The sequence below is a fragment of the Bison bison genome, unplaced genomic scaffold, assembly GCF_000754665.1.
Source record: "Bison bison bison isolate TAMUID 2011002044 unplaced genomic scaffold, Bison_UMD1.0 scf7180017864043, whole genome shotgun sequence".
Classification (NCBI taxonomy): Eukaryota; Metazoa; Chordata; class Mammalia; order Artiodactyla; family Bovidae; genus Bison; species Bison bison.
The window spans coordinates 7,179,250-7,188,142 of NW_011494615.1; positions in this window are offsets into that span (position 1 = coordinate 7,179,250).

Consider the following 8,893-nt stretch of genomic DNA (forward strand, 5'->3'; position numbering starts at 1 on the left):
AAGAGATGGGAATAGCAGACCACCTGACCTGCCTCTTGAGAAATTTGTATGCAGGTCAGGAAGCAACAGTTAGAACTGGACATGGAACAACAGACTGGTTCCAAATAGGAAAAGGTGTACATCAAGGCTTATATTGTCACCCTGTTTATTTAACTTATATGCAGAGTACATCATGAGAAACGCTGGGCTGGAAGAAGCACAAGCTGGAATCAAGATTGCCGGGAGAAATATCAATAACCTCAGATATGCAGATGACACCACCCTTATGGCAGAAAGTGAAGAGGAACTCAAAAGCCTCTTGATGAAAGTGAAAGTGGAGAGTGAAAAAGTTGGCTTAAAGCTCAACATTCAGAAAACGAAGATCATGGCATCCGGTCCCATCACTTCATGGCAAATAGATGGGGAAACAGTAGAAATAGTGTCAGACTTTATTTTTCTGGGCTCCAAAATCACTGCGGTGACCTCAGCCATGAAATTAAAAGACGCTTACTCCTTGGAAGGAAAGTTATGACCAACCTAGATAGCATGTTCAAAAGCAGAGATATTACTTTGCCAACAAAGGTCCGTCTAGTCAAGGCTATGGTTTTTCCCGTGGTCATGTATGGATGTGAAATTTGGACTGTGAAGAAGGCTGAGCACCGAAACATGGATGCTTTTGAACTGTGGTATTGGAGAAGACTCTTGAGAGTCCCTTGGACTGCAAGAGATCCAACCAGTCCATTCTGAAGGAGATCAGCCCTGAGATTTCTTTGGAAGGACTGATGCTAAAGCTGAAACTCCAATACTTTGGCTACCTCATGCGAAGAGTTGACTCATTGGAAAAGACTCTGATGCTGGGAGGATTGGGGGCAGGAGGAAAAGGGGATGACAGAGGATGAGATGGCTGGATGGCATCACTGACTCGATGGACATGAGTCTGGGTGAACTCCAGGGGTTGGTGATGGACAAGGAGGCCTGGCGTGCTGCGATTCATGGGGTCACAAAGAGTCGGACACGACTGAGCGACTGAACTGAACTGAACTGAACTGAAAACGATCAAGATGACACTGACCACACCACCGATGACCAATTTCAATACGTCTGTCACTGCTGACTGAACTTTTTTGCACGCAGCCCTCTCCCTCAGCCTATAAAAGCTCTTGCCGGCTGGTAGTCAGTTGATGGGAGTGGGCCTTTGGACAGGCATCTGCAATGCCCCCTATTCCCCCTCCCCCTAGTTACCAGCATCCAAAATAAAGCAAACTTTCTTTTCCAACAATCTTGCCTCTAATGGCTTTTGAGCGCTGGGCAGCCGGATCCCACTTTCAATTATAGAATCACAGAGTATATATTCTTTTGTATACGATTTCTTGTACTCAGCATGGCGTTTTTGAGATTCATCCTCATTGGCAAGCGCATCAGTAGTTTGTTTTTTTATCGCTTTGTAGAATTCCATTGTACGGTGTGTACCACAGTCATCAGTTTTCCCGTTGGTGGGTGTTTGGGGTGTTTCCAGTTTGGACTCATGAATAAAGCTGCTCTGAACGCTCATTTTAACACTCTGAACACCTTTTAACCTTTGAGGAGAGATTGTGATCTGTCTTTGGTAAGCCACCCAACCCCGACACTCCAGTATCACTAACACCATGCCCCCCTTGATGGATATTTGTTGGAAGTATAGTTTTAAACTAGCAGTGTGGTGATTTGTCTGTCAGTCTCCATGTGGAAAATAAAGTCCAGTGTCAGAACAAAGTTGAGTCAAAGTTTCCACGATTATCACAAATAATGAACAAATAGGTCAGGAAGTCAGTCTCCTGTATTTATATGATCTATTTCAGTCTTGTTGCCAGTTAAAAATAAACTTGTACTCCCAAATACATTTGGTGACTGATTATGAAAAAAATGTAGTTGTTTCTTATGCTGTTTTTTCCCTTAATTTTTCTACCCATTTCCTTTATCTTCTTGTCCTTTTCTTTTTAACAGCAATTCAGAGGAAAGCAGATTCTCAGTGAAATTATTGCCTAGATATTCAAAGAAAGACTATTATATATAAGGAGTGTTATTATTTTGGTAGTAAATTACAAACTTTTTTTGCTTGTTTGTTTTCTTTCCTTTAAAATTATCTGCTGGGGAGAAGCCAGATATCCTGTGTTTAAATCATGAATCTGAACTCATGAGTGAGGCTGGAGACTTAACATTTGAGCCTTAGCTTTCTCGTCTTTAAAATGGCGATATAATATCTTCCACATAGGGCTGCTTGGAGGATTAAAAGACCTAACATGTGTCAGGCTTCCCTGGTAGCTCACTGGCAAAGAGTACACCTGGCAACACAGAGACACAGGATTTGATCCTTGATCAGGGAAGATCCCACACGCCACTGAGCAACTAAGCCCATGCTCCCCAACTTCTGAGCCTGTGCTGTAGAGCCCATGAAGCCCATGCGGCCTACAGCCTTGCTCCTTAACAAGAGAAGCCACTGTAATGGGAAGCCCCCACACCACAACTGGGGAAGCATTTTTGGGCTTAAGGAAAGTAAAATTTGCTTTATTTTGGATTCTGGCACTTGCTCACCGCAACTAGAGACAAGCCTGTGCAGCAAGGAAGAACCAGCACAGCCAAAAATAAATATTTTTTTTAAAAAAGACCTAACAAGTGTCAAGCTGAGCAATGGCCTTCGTGAAATCCATTTCTCACTAGACCTACGCCTTCTTCCTGTATGAGCTGCTATTTTTGTTTCTTATCCTCTTTGTCTCTCTGATAACTCAAGCATCATCAGATATGTCTGCCAAGATTCCTAAACTGTGTGCTCAAGTACAGCAGTGTGCTGCCAGAAACTCACCAAGAACATTCCAGGGGACTTTCCTGGTGGTCCAGTGGTTAAGACTCCCATGCTTCCAGTGCAGGGGACATGGCTTCGATCCCAGGTCAGGAAAGTAGGTTTCCGCCTGCTGGTGCAGAGTGGCTGAAAAAAAATAAAAATAAAAGAAAGAGCATTCCAAAATAATTTAACTTTAAAGGGCAACAGTGATATTTGGCATGCTATGCTATGCTAAGTCACTTCAGTCGTGTCCGACTCTGTGCAACCCTAGATACGGCAGCCCACCAGGCGCCCCCCATCCCTGGGATTCTCCAGGCAAGAACACTGGAGTGGGTTGCCATTTCCTTCTCCAATGCATGAAAGTGAAAAGGGAAAGTGAAGTCGCTCAGTCGTGTCCGACTCCCAGCGACCCCATGGACTGCAGCCTACCAGCCTCCTCCATCCATGGGACTCTCCAGCCAAGAGTACTGGAGTGGGGTGCCATTGCCTTCTCCAATATTTGGCATACGTCAGTCATAGAGTGAACTACCAGCTCCAAGGAGTTCAAAGTTCCAACATTAGATTGTGGTACATTTTTTGCACTGATGTCTTATTTTTACAAGGCTTTGTTTTCTGTGGTTGCTGTGATAAAAATCAAGTGCTACACGAAAATCAGTGGACCACAGGATGCAGATGGGCCATGTCCAGTCTGATTTCAAGGTTTTAGAAGTTGTGCAGTGTATCCACAGGTATAGGCACTTTATTAGTGTGTTATTTAAGAACGAAATGAAAATGCACTTCCTTCAGTTTATGTGTATTATTTTTCATATGTCTACCAAGATGTTAGGATGTGAATACTCATTAAGTTGTTTGGATCTTAGTATTAAGTAGATGGTAATTGTTAGGTGTTTCTTTTGGTCTATGGGTGTGTGAAAAATGACTGAGATAAAGTGCTGAACTAGGAGGTTTGAGAACTTTCTGTTCTACGGATGTTCAACAGAGGACAGACAACAGTGATATAGAGAAATAAGTAGATTTTGTAGGAGGTATGTAATGATAATAACAAATGTTAAATTTAAATAGTCAAGTCTACATCTTATAGATAAACAGGTTATTCCTCAAAACACCCCACTTCTTTAAAAAAAAGTTTTTTGGGAGTATACTTGATTTACAATGTTGTTTAATTTCTGCTGTATAACAAGGTGTCTTAGCTATATATATATATATATATATCCTGCTGACAGTGCAGGAGACCTAAGAGATGCAGGTTCAATCCCTGGGTCTGGAAGATTATCTGCAGGAGAGCATGGCAACCCAGTCCAGTATTCTTCCTTGGAAAATCCCATGGACAGAGGAGCCTGGAGGGCTACAGTCCATAGGATCAAAAAGAGTAACACACGACAGAAAAAAATTAGTTCAGTTCAGTTGCTCAGTCATGTCCGACTCTTTGCAACCCCATGGACTGCAGCACAACAGGCCTCCGTGTCCATCACCAACTCCTGGAGTTTACTCAAACCCATTGAGTTGGTGATGCCATCCACCCACCTCATCCTCTGTTGTCCCCTTTTCCTCCCACCTTCAATCTTTCCCAGCATCAGGGTCTTTTCAAATGAGTCAGTTCTTCCCATCAGGTGGCCAAAGTACTGGAGTTTCAGATTCAGCATCAGTCCTTCCAATGACTATTCAGCATTGATTTCCTTTATGATGGACTGGTTGAATCTCCTTGTAGTCCAAGGGACTCTCAAGAGTCTTCTCCAAGACAACAGTTCAAAAGCATCAATTCTTCAGCACTCAGCTTTCTTCACAGTCCAACTCTCACATCCATACATGACTCCTGGAAAAACCATAGCATTGACTAGACGGACCTTTGTTGGCAAAGAAATGTCTCTGGTTTTTTAATATGCTGTCTAGGTTGGTCATAACTTTCCTTCCAAGGAGTAAGCGTCTTTAACTTTCATGGCTACAATCACCATCTGCAGTGATTTTGGAGCCCCCCCAAAAATAAAGTCTGCCACTGTTTCCACTGTTTCCCCATCTATTTGCCATGAAGTGATGGGACCAGATGCCATGATCTTAGTTTTCTCGATCTTGAGCTTTAAGCTAACTTTTTTACTCTTTACTTTTTCACTTTCCTCAAGAGGCTCTTTAGTTCTTCTTTACTTTGTGCCATAAGGGTGGTATCATCTGCATATCTGAGGTTATTGATATTTCTCCTGGCAATCTTGATTATGGCTTGTGCTTCCACCAGCCCAGCATTTCTCATGATGTACTCTTTATAGAAGTTAAATAAGCAGGGTGACAATATACAACCTTGATGTACTCCTTTTCTGATTTGTAACCAGTCTGTTGTTTCATGTCCAGTTGTAAATGTTGCTTCCTGACCTGCATACAGATTTCTCAACAGGCAGGTCAGGTGATCTGGTATTCCCATCTCTTTCAGAATTTGCCACAGTTTATTGTGATCCACACACTCAAAGGCTTTGGCATAGTCAATAAAGCAGAAATAGATGTTTTTCTGGAACTCTCTTGCTTTTTCAATGATCCAACGGATGTTGGCAATTTGATCTCTAGTTCCTCTGCCTTTTCTAAAACCAGCTTGAACATCTGGGAGTTCATGGTTCACGTATTGCTGAAGCCTGGCTTGGAGAATTTTGAGCATTACTTTACTAGTGTGTGAGATGAGTGCAATTGTGTGGTAGTTTGAACTTTCTTTGGCATTGCCTTTCTTTGGGATTGGAATGAAAACTGACCTTTTCCAGTCCTGTGGCCACTGCTGAGTTTTCCAAATTTGCTGGCATATTGAGTGCAGCACTTTCATAGCATTATCTTTTAGGATTCTAAATAGCTCAACTGGAATTCCATCAACTCCACTAGCTTTGTTCGTAGTGATGCTTCCTAAGGCCCACTTGACTTTACATTCCAGGATGTCTGACTCTAGGTGAGTGATCACACCATCGTGATTATCTGGGTCATGAAGATCTTTTTATATAGTTCGTCTGTGTATTCTTGCCACCTCTTCTTAATATCTTCTGCTTCTGTTAGGTCCATACCATTTCTATCCTTTATTGAGCCCATCTTTGCATGAAATGTTCCCTTGGTATCTCTAATTTTCTTGAAGAGATCTCTAGTCTTTCCCATTCTGTTGTTTTCCTCTATTTCTTTGCATTGGTCACTGAGGAAGGCTTTCTTCTCTCTCCTTGCTATCCTTTGGCACTCTGCATTCAAATGGGTATATCTTTCCTTTTCTCCTTTGCTTTTCTCTTCTCTTCTTTTCACGGCTATTTGTAAGGCCTCCTCAGACAGCCATTTTGCTTTTTTGCATATCTTTTTCTTGGGGATGGTCTTTATACCTGTCTCCTGTACAATGTCATGAACCGCCATCCATAATTCATCAGGCAATCTTGTCTATCAGATCTAGTCCCTTAAATCTATTTTAGGGGCTTGATTTAGGTCATACCTGAATGGTCTAGTGGTTTTCCCTACTTTCTTCAATTTAAGTCTGAATTTGGCAATAAGGAGTTCATGATCTGAGCCACAGTCAGCTCCTGGTCTTGTTTTGGTTGACTGTATAGAGCTTCTCCATCTTTGGCTGCAGAGAATATAATCAATCTGATTTCGGTGTTGACCATCTGGTGATGTCCATGTGTAGAGTCTTCTCTTGTGTTGTCGGAAGAGGGTGTTTGCTATGACCAGTGCATTTTCTTGGCAAAACTATTAGTCTTTGCCCTGCTTCATTCCGTATTCCAAGGCCAAATTTGTCTGTTACTCCAGGTGCTTCTTGACTTCCTACTTTTGCATTCCAGTCCAGTATAATGAAAAGGACATCTTTTTTGGGTGTTAGTTCTAGAAGGATAGAACCATTCAACTTCAGCTTCTTCAGCATTACTGGTTGGGGCATAGACTTGGATTACGGTGATACTGAATGGTTTCCCTTGGAAACGAACAGAGATCATTCTGTCATTTTTGAGATTACATTCAAGTACTGCATTTTGGACTCTTTTGTTGACTATAATGGCTACTCTGTTTCTCTTAAGGGATTTTTGCCCGCAGTACTAGATATAATGGTCATCTGAGTTAAATTCACCCATTCCAGTCCATTCTAGTTCGCTGATCCCTAAAATGTTGACCCTAAAATGTTCACTCTTGCCATCTCCTGTTTGACCACTTCCAATTTGCCTTGATTCATGGACCCAACATTCCACGTTCCTATGCAGTGTTGCTGTTTACTTAGCACACATGCATATTCTTTTTCATATTATTTTCCGACTGTGGTTTACCACAGGATGTTAAATATAGTTCCCTGTGCTGTACAATAGGACTTTGTTGTTCATCCACCCTATATGTAACAGTTTGCATTTGCTAATCCCAAACTCTCAGTCCTTCCTTCCTCCACCCTTTCCTGTCCCAGAGCAAACACGAGCCTGTCCTCTGTAAGCCTGTTTTTGTCTTGTAGGTATGTTCGTCTGTGTCGTATTTTAGATTCCACATATAAGTGATCATATGGTGTTTGTCTTCCTCTTTCTGACTTACTTCACTTGATCATGTTTAGGTCCATCCATATTGCTGCAAATGGCATTATTTCATTCTTTTTATAGTTGAGAAATATTCCATTGTATATATGTACCACATCTTCTTTATCTGTTCATTTGTTGATGGACATTTAGGTTCTTTCCATGCCTTGGCTATTGTAAATAGTGCTCCTATGAACACAGCAGATTTATGTATCTGTTCTGATTATGGTTTATTTTAAACTAATTTTTATCAGAGTATAGTTGCTTTACAATGTTGTGTTAGTTTCTACTATACAGAAAAATGAATCCATTATATATATATACATATATTCCCTCTTTTTTGAACTTCTTGAATTATGGTTTTGTTTAGTAAATATGCCCAGGAATGGGGCTGCTGGATTTTATGAAAGAACTGCTTCTTTAATTAGTTAAATCCTATATATTCTCAAACCTCTGCCAAATCCTATATAGTCTCAAACCTCTATATATAAACCTCTTCAAGGAAACCTTCCAAATTTACAACTCTCCCACCTCTGTTCTCTGTGCCAGCTAGACAAGGAGGGACTCTCACCCAGGCTTCCAGAAACCCTCTGCTTACCCGATCCTTGCATCCTAGACATGTTGACTTTCTTGTCTCTACATAGGTATGTTGTGGGCAGAGATCATATCTAAATGAACTTTGCATCTGTGGCCTATGGTACAGTGCGTAGCATAACAAGCTCTCAGAAGATATCTGTTGATGAACTAATGAAACATACAGAGGATATACACAGGTAATGGTAGCCAGTGTTAACTAGACATTGCATAGGTAGTTGCAGAGTTACTCAAATACTTGCTGTTGTTGCTTTAGTCACTTAGTCGTGTCCAAATCTTTTGCGACCCCATGGACTGTAGCCTACCAGGCTCCTCTGTCCATGGGATTTCCCAGGCAAGAACACTGGAACGGCTTTGCCATTGCCTTCTCCAGGGGATCTTCTTTACCCAGGGATTGAACCAGGGTCTCCTGCATCTTCTGCACTGGCTGGCAGATTCATTATCACTGAGCCACGTGGGAAGCCCTACTCAGACACTATACGCATGTTGTCTTATAACATGAAGATTACTTAGTTATCTTATAACCCAAAGACCTTGAGCTATACAAATTCAGTCACTTTTAGTCACAGGGACAAATAGGGCTGAAACTGGAATCCACAGCTCCTACATATTTTTTTGTTTTCTATACAACATACTGCACCTGGTCACTGGTAATTATTAACAGAACATAAACTTCTGTGGATTGGACCCTCTTTTTATATTCTTCTGTAACCCTTATGGCTGTACAAATAGCTGAGGAAAGAAGAGAAGCAAAAAGCAAGGAAGAAAAGGAAAGATAAACCGAACTGAATGCAGAGTTCTAGAGAATAGCAAGGAGAGATAAGAAGGCCTTCTTAAATGAACAAAGAAGAGAGTAGAGAAAAACAACAGAATGGGAAAGACTAGATACCTCTTCAAGAAAATTAGAGATACCAAGGGAACATTTCATGCAAAGATGTGCTCAATAAAGGACAGAAATGGTATGGGCCTAACGGAAGCAGAAGATATTAAGAAGAGGTGGCAAGAATACACA